Raw genomic sequence first — 13,469 nt, forward strand, 5'->3', positions numbered from 1 at the left:
TTGATTATCTTTTGTGTCTTCAAGGTGACCATTTCCTATTCCATCTCCCTCTAGACTTCTTATGGAGCTCTCAAGGCCACTCTGACAATCACCAGGGCTGAGTCTTCCTCTCCAGCCGCCCCCCCCAGAGAGGAAACAGAAACAAAGGGAATCGCAGCCCAGCAGCCTCTGTCCCGCCAAGGCTGTATCTGAGTTGTTTTTCTGGCACTGCAGCTGTTTCTCCCAACCCCGCCACACCCTCTGCCCTGCGCTCCCTCCTGGCCAAGGTTCCCCACAAGACTGCCAGGACTGGCCGGGAGACACCACCCCCAGCCTTCACCCCAGCCTTGGGTCAGCGTCTCCCAGCTCCGCCCTTGATCCTCCTCCATGAGACCTTCCCTGTCTCAGGGGCTGGGATGAATCAGTCTCGGACAGGGTGGCATCCTGCGTGTCCTGGTTCTTAGCCCCTGTTCTACTCTGCCGCACGTTAGAATGAGCTGTTCACAGATGTGGTTCTCCCCGCCGTCCCAGCCTGGTGTTTGCAGACAGCGGGTGCTTCATGTTTGGTGGGGGGGAGGGCAGGAGGGAGGGAAAGAAGAGAAGAAACAGCACGAGCTCTACAGGAAGCTAGACGGTACACCTAAGGCAAGACTGGCCCCTGTTCATTGTTTTATGTCCGACATAAAATCCCCAACATAAAACAGAAATTTATGGAGAGTGTGTGGGCTGGGGCGCTTGCACGGGACAGCCCTGCTCAGGAATGAGAAGTAGGCTCTCAGCGAGGTCTCCCCGGGTCACTGCTGGCACCACTAGCAAAGTCGCTCTGAACGTGCCTGCCGTGCACTCAGCTGCCCCCGCCCAGGTGCACAGAAAGCGGGTGGGGGTGGCGGGGAGGGCGGGGCCCTGGGCTGCCCTAGGTAGGGTCCGGAGGTGTATGGAATTTGTCCCGAGTGTCCTCCAGCCTGACTGAGGGGCAGCAGGGCACCCAGCAGGAGTTACAGGGACAGTGGCAGAGTGGGGGGGGGGGGGTAAGTTCAGGGAGCTGGGGTTAGGGGGCCAACAGTTTGCTCACTTATTGGGGGGCTCTCCCCGCACTCGCTCTCTGAGAGCAGGGGCATCTGTTCCCCGCTCAGTCCTCCCGCTTCAGCAGCTCGGGGCACAGAGTGGGGCTCCACAGACATCTGCCGCAGAGCCGAGGTGACATTGCGATTGTCTTCATCCGTTTGCACTGCTGTTAATAGAATACTAAGGACTAGTGTATAAAGAGCAGAAATGTATTTTCTCACAGTTCTGGAGGCTTGGATTACCAAGATCACAGCACCAGCAGGTTCAGTGGCCTGGGGAGGTCTCTCTCTGCTTCCATGATGGTGCCTCATTGCTGCGTCCTCGGAGGAGAGGAAATGCTGCGTCCCCACCCGGCCAAAAGTGGGCGGGCAAAAGGGACAAACTCTCTGGATCAGGCTCCTTCACAAGGGCCTTAATCCCATTCAGGAGGGAGGAGCCCTCATGGCCTAGCCACCTCTCAAAGGCCCCGCCTTTTAATACTATCACTTTGGCAACACCTGCATTTGGAAGTGGACCAATTCAAAGCATAGCAATGATATAATGAGAAATATATATTTGATCTCTGTCCTGGCACAGAGTTCCTAAAACCCTTGTAATCTCCTGGGTGACAGGGACATTTTTTGTTCTAATGAGGCACCTCTTTGGAGGTGGGCTGCTCACCGGAAAGACCAACCCATGAACTTGGAGCTTCCAGCCTCGTCCGCAGCCTCCAAGAGCAGCGGAGCAGCTAGAGATGGAGTTAATAATCGGTCTTGCCTATGTCGTGAAGCCTCCATAGAAATCCTGGAACTATGGGGTATGAGCCGAGAGGGTGGCACACCCCAACTCCGAGGGAACAGAAGCTCCTGCACTTGGGACCCTTCCAGACCTTGCCCCATGTGTCTCTTCATGTGGCTGTTCATCTGTATCCTTGTCATAACCTTTATTAAATTAATAGACTGCTAAACATAAGCCTCCCCTGAGTTCTGTGAGCATACTGCTGGAGCCCAGGGAGCAGGTCGAGGGAACCCTGATTTATAGCCGGTCGATCAGAGGTATAGACGACAACCTATGACTTGGGATTGGTGTCTGAAGATGGAGGCAGTCTTGTGGGACTGAGCCCTTCACCTGAGGGGTCTGACTCTGACTTCAGGTAGATGGTGTCAGAAGGGCATTGAATGGTGAGATACCCACTTGGTGCTGCTGGAGAACTGCTCAGTGTGTGGGGAAGGTCCCCTCTGCATCTGATGCCAGAAGTGCTCTGTGTTGAGTGTCGAGTGTGTGAGAGTAGGAAAAATACTTTGCCTTTTTCCTACAGTGAATCAGGATAGACGAAATGCAGACAGCCCCGAGAAGCGGTGCTGGGGTGCCAGAGGCTGGGTTCTCCCCAAAGGGTCAGCACTCAAGGTCCCCACTGGAATTTCTGGGGCTCAAAACCAGCCTGAGGTCTAGTATGTGGGTGTGTGCTTGGGGCCCCTCCCTGATCCACCGTGACATTGTATCTTTTTTTTTTTTAATTCCAATTCCACAACAGATTAGACACTGTATCTTGGAGCATCAAAAAAGTGTACTTGGCTCAATGGTGACCTTCGTGTGTCAATCCCCGCCTTCTTTCACATTGTCACTCGGACAGTCTTTAACAAATGTTGCCTGTGCAGCTACTCTGTGCCCGACACTGGCCTGGGACGTTGCACAAGTAACCAGGGTCATGGTGCCTGTCCCCTTGCCTCCTAGCAAGGGGCCGACCAAGGATAAAAGGCAAATGAATAGATGACTCTGGAGGAAGCAGGTGAGGGGGCCCTGGCCTCGCTGGGTGGGGAGGGAGGAGGCTTGTCGGAGGACAAGGCAGCTGTGGGGCAGGCGGGTCAGATGCTCCGGGCAGGGGAGAGACGGCAGGGGCTGTCAGCAGGAGAACTTGCAGGAGGGCGGGGGCTCAGCATTGCTGGAGAAAGTGGCTGTGGCTGGAGCACAGCGCAGTCAGGCGAGCGGGCGGGAGTGGTGTCCCACGGGAAGTGAGTGTTGGCAGGAAAGGGCCCGTGGGCCGGGCAGCAAGAGGAAGTGAAGGGGAAACTTCTGATGGGTTGTAAGTAGGGGGCAGGGGTGGCGATGGGATCCCTTCCATGGTTTGAAAGATCCCCCGGCTGCTGTGGAGACAGGATGGCCCAGGGTGGGCACTGCTGATATGGGGAGGGGTGGAGGGGCTATTGGGTGTTGTGGGGCAATGGGAAAAGGAGGCCCACTGTAGCCCACTGAAAAACAGAGGTGATGGGATTGGCTGATGGGGGGGTGCGGGAAAGAGAGTAACCAGAGAATTCTGTCCGATTCTGGTCCGAACAGCAGGGAAGGCCCAGCTGGGGGCGGGGAGGGGAAGAGGGGAGAAACAGGAGAATGCCAAAAAGGCTTTTGAGCTTAAAGCCAAGACTGCTGTTTATTTGTTTAATCTGCACAATGCCTCGATGCTGGGCCAGAAATCCAATGTACAAGGCCAAGCCCTGGGGTTTTCTGCCACAGCCAGAGTATTTCCTGCACCATTATTGTCATTTTTACCTCGGAGCCTGGGCAGTCACATGGCTGGCCCTGGCCCTGACCTTGGCCTCCCTGGGGGAGACAGACTTACTATACACATGCTCCCTGCTGGCGTCTCCTGGCACTGGGATCTGCTTCGAGGCACATTCCAGGCCCTCCTGAGTGGCACTATGGTTGTGCCTTCCGTGCATGAAGGCAGGGCTGTATGAAGGAGGGTAACATGCATGCCTCTGTCACATGCAGGTCCTGCCAGGTGTTGGCTATCACATGCCATTTAATCCTCACAGCCCTCCAGTGACATAGCTGTGAGGCAGTGAGGCAGAGAGGCAGAGAGGCCTGAGTGCACAGGGCCTGAGAGAGACCGAGCAGGCCGGGCAGATGTCACACCCCACTTCTCACCCACGCCTTCCGTCCAGGTGGAACCTGAAACACATTTTCTACTCTGGTCCCCCCACCCCCCCGACACACCTGTAGCTGGTTGTCCAGGTGGGCTTTGCACTAGGTAGGTCCCCCCCCACCACCTGCCTTCCCATTCCAGGCTCTGTGGGTCCCCGTGTTGGTTTCTCGAAAACCCAGGGAAGAAGCTACTTTGTGGCTTCCAAAAAGACACCTGGCTGCATCCACAGGGGGACTCTGGAATCCACGCCCTTGTTAGTCACTTAAAGGGCCATCCTCCCGGTGATGTTTTAGGTAAAGGAGGCGGGAGGGGAGAGCTGTCCCTGGAGAAATAGAGTTTAAGAGGATCAGGAAGAGATGGTGGGGCCAAGGCTCACACTCCTAGATGGTCGGGTGAGCCTCTCGGTGGGGAGCCAGCCAGGCAGACTTTGTCACGAAAATCTCTAGCACCTCTGAGCCCAGAATAACACCATGTGGTAGACCCAGACATACCTGTGGATAAGTTCTTTTAAACCTTTAAGGTTTTAAATGCCCTGGAAGTGTTTTTGTTTTATTAACATTTATTGTTTGTCTTCTGAATATTTAATCACAGAAGATAGGACTAAAGAAGAAAAGAAGAAAATGAAAAACATAGGTAATTCCACCACCCAGAGATACTGTGGTGGTCATTTGCCAAATCATTTGACATCTTCTAGAGCATCCTGTGAAGCGATTGCGTGAAATATACCATAATCTTCTATTATGGCCTGTTTAGAAAGCTCCCAATTTTCCCTTCCAGAGAAAGGTGCTTCCCAAACTGCTGTGCCAGGCAGCGGGAGCGTCAGAGGACAAGCAGGGCCCGCTGGCTTCAAACCACTGTGTATGTGATGAAGGAGGCGATTTAAATCCACGTGGAAAGGGTGGATTGTTTGATAAATTATGCTGGAACAATTTGCTATTTCTATTTAAAAATTAATAACATAAATAGAATCCTATACCAGGCCAAATTATAATGTATGCTAAATTTATACAGAACTCTGTATAAATGTCTGCTCTGTAGAACTACATGCCTTGCTTTGTGCTAGTCTAAAAAATGTCTTAATATTTGTAGCTTTGTAGTAAGCTTTGAAATCAGGAAGTGTGAGTCCTCCACCTTTTTGATTTTTTTTTTTTCAAAATTGTTTTGTTCTTCTTCATCCCTGGCATTTCTATACAAATTTTATGATTAACTTGTCAATTTCCACTAAAAGAAGCCAGATGAGGTTTTTGGCAGGACTGCATTGAACCTATAGATTAATTTGCAGGATACTGTCATCCTAACAATATTAAGTCTTTCGATCCATAAACATGGCATGTCTGCCCATTTATTTAAGTCTTCTTTAATTTCTTTCAATAATGTTTTACAGTTTTCAGACTACAAGTTATGTACTACTTTTACTAAATTAATTTTTAAGTATTTTATGCTTTTTTTTGTCTATGACCATACCACTCTGAACATGCCCAGATCTCGACTGATCTCAGAAGCTAAGCAGGGTTAGTACTTGGGAGTATTTTATTCTTTTTGATGCTATTGTAAATATGTTTTTTTTTTAAATTTCCTTTACAGATCATTCATTTACTGTGTATAGAGATATAATTGATGTTTGCACATTGTTCTTATATTCTGCTATCTTGCTAAATTTATTTACTGATTTAATAGATTTTTAGTGATTACTTAGGATTTTCTATATACAATATAATGACATCCATGAGTGGAGATGGTTTTACTTCTCTTCCAATATAGATGCTGTTTTTCCTTTTTCTTGCCTGGTTGCTCTGGTGAGAGCCTCCAGTACAATGTGGACACATGAAATCCACATGGCCGTCCTCAAAGCATATCAGAATCCTAAGGTACATACGTTCCTATACATACGATTGGGGAATACTGGTTCTTTTCTCATTGCTCTCAAATATTAAAACAAGTTGTAAAAATCTTGAACTGGAAGAGGACATCTAGAAGCTGTGTATTTAGATTAGAAAAAATGTGAGACGTGGGAGAAAACATCATGGTGGCTTTTAATTAGGGTGACTCATTGGGCAGAAGATAGACTTTTAGGCCTTAAAAAGTAATTATTCATACAGCAAAAGGAAACAAGGCCTGGAGGTAGCACATTCTCTCTTCTTTTAAGTCTGTATCTAGCACAGATCACCCCAACTCTAGCTTAGCATTTCCCTTTTAAACTTCTCTTAATAACTGCCCTGGTACCGTGGCAAACACCCGACTCAAAATAAACTTTTGCCCTGTCTCAACACTAAAGATGGAATCTTTCTTTTGACTCCAGACAGAAGTGATTTCTGCCTCCTTGGAATTTCCATATCACTAGATTCCAACCTCCCATATGAGCTTCATCCCTTTCCACCTTGTATTATAGTTACTAATTTATACATTTATGTATATGTATTTTTTACACATTCGATTGTAACATTCTAGGGAGAAGAATGTCCCCAAATTTGTTTTGTAAATTTAAGGAGTCTTGCATATAAAAATGCTCACTCATAATTCATATGTATCAACATTACAGTTTGTGGTGAACAAACACCACAAAAGAGATCATTGTAGGGAAGATAGTGACGGGGTAGGGTTGGGTGGGCATCACTGAGTCTACTGGTTCCCCATTTCTATTACTAAAAGAGAGAGATAACGAAGGAAAAACATTTTTACACTGTCAAAGGTTCAAGTGACTTATCCAAACCAAAAGAGTTTATTCGAAGTTTTATATTTGTCATGGAAAGCTCTTTATATAATAACAATTGTGGAGTTTGGTTACAAAGACATGTTCTCCACCCAAGAGCATTCAGTCTCTTTTGTTAGAAGTTTTAATCTAAAATTAGCCAGGATTCCTACTGTTAATGCCAACAACTATATTATCACATCATTCAGACAATTTTATTTCCTGTTGTATTTCACAGGCCAATCAAAGATGGACTAATAGTCTCAAATTGACATTCCACCTACAGTGTGGCTGCTGTGAGCTTATAAAGATTGAAGTTCTGCATTTCCATTCCACACCCATGAAAACACACAACTCTGGCAACGGTTCAGTAGATGAACTGCACTAAATTAGAGTTTTCTAGTAGGTTGATGGGATTTTTTTTTTTTTTAAGACAGAGTCTCACTCTGTTGTCCAGGCTAGAGTGCAGTGGTATGATCACAGCTCACTGCACCCTCAAACTCCTGGGTTCAAATGATCCTCCCATCTCAGCCTCCCAAAGTGCTGGGATCACAGGCATGGCCACCACATCTATAGCAGGATGTACTGAACCCGTTTTCTATAAAGTAGTTGACGACATCAGTGTTCTGTTTCATTGTACACAATGAAGGGAACATGAATAGGGAGCAGTTCTGGCGAAAAGCCCCTCCACATTTCCTTAACCCTCCACACATGTATGAAGGGCATTGTCTCTGCCACAGCCATCCGCTGAGGCCCAGGGTCTTATAGGAAGAGACTAAATGCAGACCTACCCTCTTCTGCCTATTCAATAGCAGACATTTATCAAATGTTCCCAGGCCTCTTCTCTATCTCCTAAACACCAAAACATAACCCCTGAATTGATGAGGGTAAGAGACTGGCAAATCTCCACACTACTCTCTGCCCTATCTCTCCCCACTTTCCTCTCTGTGGTTTGGGACAGATCACCCAGCACAGCATGGGTTACTGTCGGGTGTCTCCCCACGGGCACTGGACAGACGTCCATTCATCCTCTCCCCTCTTTGAAGGCAGGTTCACCTAAGACCATCTAAACAGTCCCTTAAATTGGTTGGGTTAAGAAAGAAAGGGAACTTCATATATTACCTTGGGAATGTGAAATGGTACAGCCACTGTGGAGAACAGTCTGGCACTGCCTCAAAAAGTTAAACATAGAATTACCGAAGGACCCAGCAGTTCTACTCCAGTATATACCCATGAGAATTGAAAACAAGGTCTCACAAAACTTGTATGTGAATAGTCATAGCAGCATTATTAATAATAGCCAAAAAGTGGAAAAAATCCAAATGTTCATCAACAGATGACTGGATAAACCAAATGTGGTATAGACATATTATTCAACCACACACAGGAATGTATTGTTACATGCTACAGCACGAATGCACTCCAAAAACACTATGCTAAGTGAAAGAAGCCGAACACAAAAAGCCACATTATTGTATAATTCCATATGTATAAATGCCCAGAATAGGCAAATCCACAGTGACAGAAAGCAGATTAGTGATTGCCAGGGGATGAGGGGAGGGGCAAGTTGGGACTAACTGCTAATGGGTATAGAGTTTCTTTTTATGGTGGTAAAAATGTTCTGGGATGAGACAGAAGTGATGGTTGCATAATATAGTGAATATATTAAAAACGGGTAGGTTGTATACTTTAAAATGGTGAACTTTATATTGTGTGCATGTATCTCAATTTTAAAAAAGAACATGACAATACAACCCAAGTGTTACAGAGTAGATCATATTAATACTTACGTCATTGTTTTCTGGTCGTAGTTACTAAAGGTGTTGAAGACTTTCACAGAGTGAATGAATGAATGGGTAGAATGAAGGGAGCCTGGGAAATGGAGGCTGTTCTGTGACTAACCGTGGGAGAGGAGACACTGTATAATTTTTTCCTGGGGACAGGGAGGACAGGGACAAGGAGGTGGAGGGAAACATGGACAGGTATTTACTTTAGAGAGGCCTTGTTTGGGAAAGGACGCCCCCAGCGAGGAGATGTTCTTCCCTTCCCAGACCACCATATCCTGCCGCAGCCTTCTTCCCCCACTCCGAGCGCGGCACGTGCTGCTGAGATGAAAAGCACATCTCCCTGTCGCAGCCAAAAGAAACAAACACAGAGAAAAAGCAACTGAAAACTGGGAGAGGAAGCAGGATTCTGCATCCTGACTGATAACATCCTTGAAATCAAGGCCACAAAGACATGTGGTCTCGGCCATCAGTGGAGCTTGGGGGACACCCAGGACCAGGTTGACCAAGGGGAGAAGGTCCCCATGCTGCAGTGTCATCAGTTCAAGCCCCATAATTTTGTGCCTCATATTGAAGGAATGTTGGTGTCCTTCCTGTAAACAGGTAAAGCCCAACGAATTCCTTGGGCCATTGATTTATTTAACAAATGTGAACTGAGGTTTTACTGTGCCTGACATGCACAGGTTGATGTACAAGTCCCAGCCGATGGAAGGGCACCTAACCGTTAGGGTGTTTGCTGGAACTCACCTACCTCTTAACTTCTTTCTTCTGGCCTGTCTATTCCTTGCTCCCTTCCTCTGCCACGTATTGTCGGCACCCTGCCTTTGCCCAGGGCCTTTGCCTCTCCTCCTCCCCCTGCAAAAAGGAAAGTGTGAGGAAGTCGCCATGGACGAGGGCCTGTCTCTGTCTTGCTGGGTGGGTTCTCTCAGGCGAGACAAGGAACTCTTGAGTGTCGCAGCTAGAGCAGGAATAGAGACCTTATCCTATTTCAGATCCAAGATTTCTGTGACGATCAAATAATATTCTGTCTCTGGCACTGTCTTACAGACTGCAAAGTATTATTCAAATGTCACAGCACTCGTAAAGTGTGGCTTTGTTTCTCCCACACTTTTCTATTACCCCTGACATTTCAAATATAGTATTCCTCCTATTTCAAAATACTCGATCTGTAAGTGGCTCTCAGTCCTGACTCTTCCCTGACTTGGGGCACAGGAAATTGCTCCTTAGGACTTTCTCAGCAGGAAGGAAAGGAGGCTTTCCTTTCACTTCCCGGCTGGAACCAGCTCCAAGCGCTTCCTCCCCACCCTTCCCTCCAAAACGCGGGTCACAGACGCCCCCCGGTGGAAATCAGGAGCAACTGTCTGGGAACCACGTCATCTGTCCCTGGCCAGGCACAGAGAGGCCCAGTGGAGGCGTCAGGTTGAATTCAGGGGTGTCAGAACCTGGAGCCACTACACGGGGGGATGATGTCCAAAGGAGATAGGCAGGACCACTTGATTGTTGTCATGCAGAATAGATAGACCTCATACTGCCAGATATTTTGATTTTTCTAGACAAGCTGGAAACTTCCTGATTAAAACAACTGTACAAGCCAAATAAAACAAGCCTTGGGCCAGGGTTTGGGATTGCAAACTATCAGAAAACTTTGATTTTTCGTGGAAAAGATGAAACACTGATGATAGTTAATCCCAACACATTAACGATGTCAGTAACAGAAAATATCTTACATAAAATATAAAAATCACAACTGTGAACATATTTGACAAGGAGGAGGAAAAAGAACAAGCTTATTTACTTGCTTCTGAGTTTCCCCATTTATATTTTATTGCTATATATATATATATATATATATACTGATTTTTTTTTTTACTTCTTATATTAACCAGAAGAAACTAGAAGGTTTCAATATAAATGATGGGAGGAAAAACTCAAAATAGAAAAAATTCTTTGCACTAAGTTAAATTTTTCTGATATTTGGGAAAAACATTAATTTTCCTAACAATACATATTCTCCAACTTCCAGAATAACAATGTCCACCAGGGCGTTTTTGAATCTTCTAGGATAGAAAGACAACATGCAAAGCCTGCACAATTTGGCCTCATCCCCCCTGTTGGCCTTGGCTTCTGCCATTTCTTATGCTGCCCTGATCATCATACCAAACTGTTTTCCTCTCAGAACATTTCAGATCTTTTCAAGAAATTGTATTTCTCTTTGATGAGTTGCTCTTTCTCTTTTTTCCCCCCCATTTTTGAAGCTCCTATGCATTTTTCAAAACCCAGTTTACATGTTACCCTCCACCAGCCTTCAGGCAGAGCAAGCTGCCCAGCCCCCAACTTGTGCTTTCAAAGCTCTGAGCCCAAACCTCTAGGTAAAGCAGTTGTTATATTGCTTATAATTATTTGTTTATACATCTTTTGACATTGGACATCTACTCAAAGCTATGTTGTGTCTCTGACAGGTCATAAAACTCTAAAAACACCTAGTAGATTGGAAGCGGGTAGGAAATATTTGCTGTTTTGTTCCCCAGAGCCTAGCAGACTGCCAGACTCATTAGAGGTAGGATCATTGTAAAAAATATTTTTAAATAATTTTATTTTTGAATTTTTTGAATAAGTAATCATTTTCATGGCTCAGAATTCAGAAGTTATAGATGTGTATACAAGTGAAGTTTCCATTCCTCCCGCATTTCCAGCTGCCCAGATTCCCTTCTTCCTTTTTTTTTTTTTTTTTTTGAGACAGAGTCTCGCTCTCTTGCCCGGGCTAGAGTGAGTGCTGTGGCGTCAGCCTAGCTCACAGCAACCTCAGACTCCTGGGCTTCAGCGATCCTACTGCCTCAGCCTCCCGGGTAGCTGGGACTACAGGCATGTGCCACCATGCCCGGCTAATTTTTTCTATATATATTTTAGTTGGCCAGATAATTTCTTTCTATTTTTTTAGTAGAGACGGGGTCTCGCTCTTGCTCAGGCTGATCTCAAACTCCTGACCTTGAGCCACCCACCTGCCTCGGCCTCCCAGAGTGCTAGGATTACAGGCCTGAGCCACCGCGCCCGGCCCCCTTCTTATTAGTATTAAATATTATGTCACTCATTTTTTATACCCCCTGGGTGAAGTCCACATTCCTCTACACACAGGTAATTCTTTCTACCCGCTGTGCATGTTTACCTTCCTAGTACTTTCCTTTCTCCCAACCTTTGCCCTCTACTTACAGCCGGGATTGAATTTAGTTCTCAAAGTGCCATGCTCTCTGTCACCCTTTGTTCTTTATTCATTTAGCAAAATGGTTCTTATCAGCCCGGCCTCAGCTTCTCTGTCCCTCAAGCCCGTGTCTTGTGCGCTACTACAAATCTCTGCTCTTCTCATCATGTAACCTAATTACTGATGTGTGTCCTCAGCAGTCTACTGGCTTCTTGAGATAGAATACTCTGTCTTCCTCTATTTTTTTTTTTTTTTTTCCTTAAGGGACAAGGTCTCATTCTGTTGCCCAGTCTGGAGTGCAGTGGTGTGATCACAGCTTACTGCAGCCTTGAACTCCTAGGCTCAAGTGATACTCCCACCTCAGCCTTCTGAGTAGCTAGGACTGCAGACACAGACCACCACAGCTGGCTAATTTAAAAAACTTTTTTGTATAGAGATGGGGTCTTACCAGCTTGCCCAGGCTAGTCTCAGACTCCTAGGTGCAAGTGATCCTCCCACCTCGGCCTCCCAAAGTGCTAGAATTACAGGTGTGAGCCACCACGCTGAGCCCTGTATCATTTTTAAAGACTAAATAGCAGCATCTAGCACACAGCAGGGCTTGAATCAAGGTTGCTTGCCCCTCAACAACAATCAGCCCTTGGACTTGTTCTCCTGGGGTCCTTCTGAGCTCTCAGCTTCAGAAGTTCTGGGACTCAAATTTGGCAGCTGAAGCATTGCTTTCTTGGGTGTCCTGACCACAAACCCCCAACTCTAACATAATCTGAATGTGTGTCTCCTCTGTGTAACCTGAAGGAGGCACCGGACTAACACACAAGTAACTGCCTTTGAGCTCGTTTGTTCTCCTGTTAAAATCCTCCTGGGGAGAAAGAGAAAATATTAGTCACAGTGATGCAAGACCTCGTGGGCATTGTAAGGGAAAAATAACAATCTCAGGATCCCCCCCAAAATTCATTATGCCAAAAGGGAGAACTGAGCCTGAGAACTGGGTCACACAAGCACTGCCATCCTCTCCCCTATGAGGTACAGGTGTCCTCTTTTAACACACTGACTGCCACACTAGGAAAAAAAATGTGTTTTCCTTGGGGCCATAGTGTTTCATGAAAATAGAATAAAAACTTTGAAAACAAAATGATCCTTTCTAATTTAATGAAAAATGTGTTATTTTTTTATCATTTTCTGTGTGTGCGTGAGTCATGTGCAATTAAATTGTCAATATAAGAACATCAACAAGTAAGATTTTCATGAACCAACTGCAGGGTTTTGCCCAGGGCCACCCATCATGTAACATGCATGCTATAGCATAGCAGCGTGAGTTGCCTGCACACCATGCGGCTCCCAAGGGAATGAGACGTGTAAGTTACATGTGCTTCACAAGGCACGGACCCAAAACTAGTGTGAGTTAAATACAACTCACATGGCAGTTGTGTTAAAAAATAAAGGGGCTTACAAAATGGCTCAATGTGATTTTTCTTTTTGGACTGGGTATGGGAGGGAGGAAGAAGCTTGGCTGGCAAGATGGTCTTGTTATGCAGATAAACTTCACCACAACAGCCTTCAGGGAAATGTTTTTATTCAGACGTTTCTGGGTGTCAGACTCTCAGCAAACCTGTCCTAGATCAAATAGGCAGGGCCTGGCTGCATTTAACAGAGGTTCTCTACAGACGCGAATCTCTCCCCCAGTCTTCCCACCTGGACAGTCTTATGGCATTTTTCCTGTTTGCCTGCAGCCATCTCAAAATATGGCAAAGAAATGTATTTGGGGTTAAAATATTTATTTTCTTCAATCACAAAAAAATCCCTTCAAGATATACAGCCCCTATAAAATGAGTGCCTGTCAATTATAACCTTAGGACT

The sequence above is a fragment of the Lemur catta genome, chromosome 23 (assembly GCF_020740605.2).
Source record: "Lemur catta isolate mLemCat1 chromosome 23, mLemCat1.pri, whole genome shotgun sequence".
In the NCBI taxonomy this organism is placed as follows: domain Eukaryota; kingdom Metazoa; phylum Chordata; class Mammalia; order Primates; family Lemuridae; genus Lemur; species Lemur catta.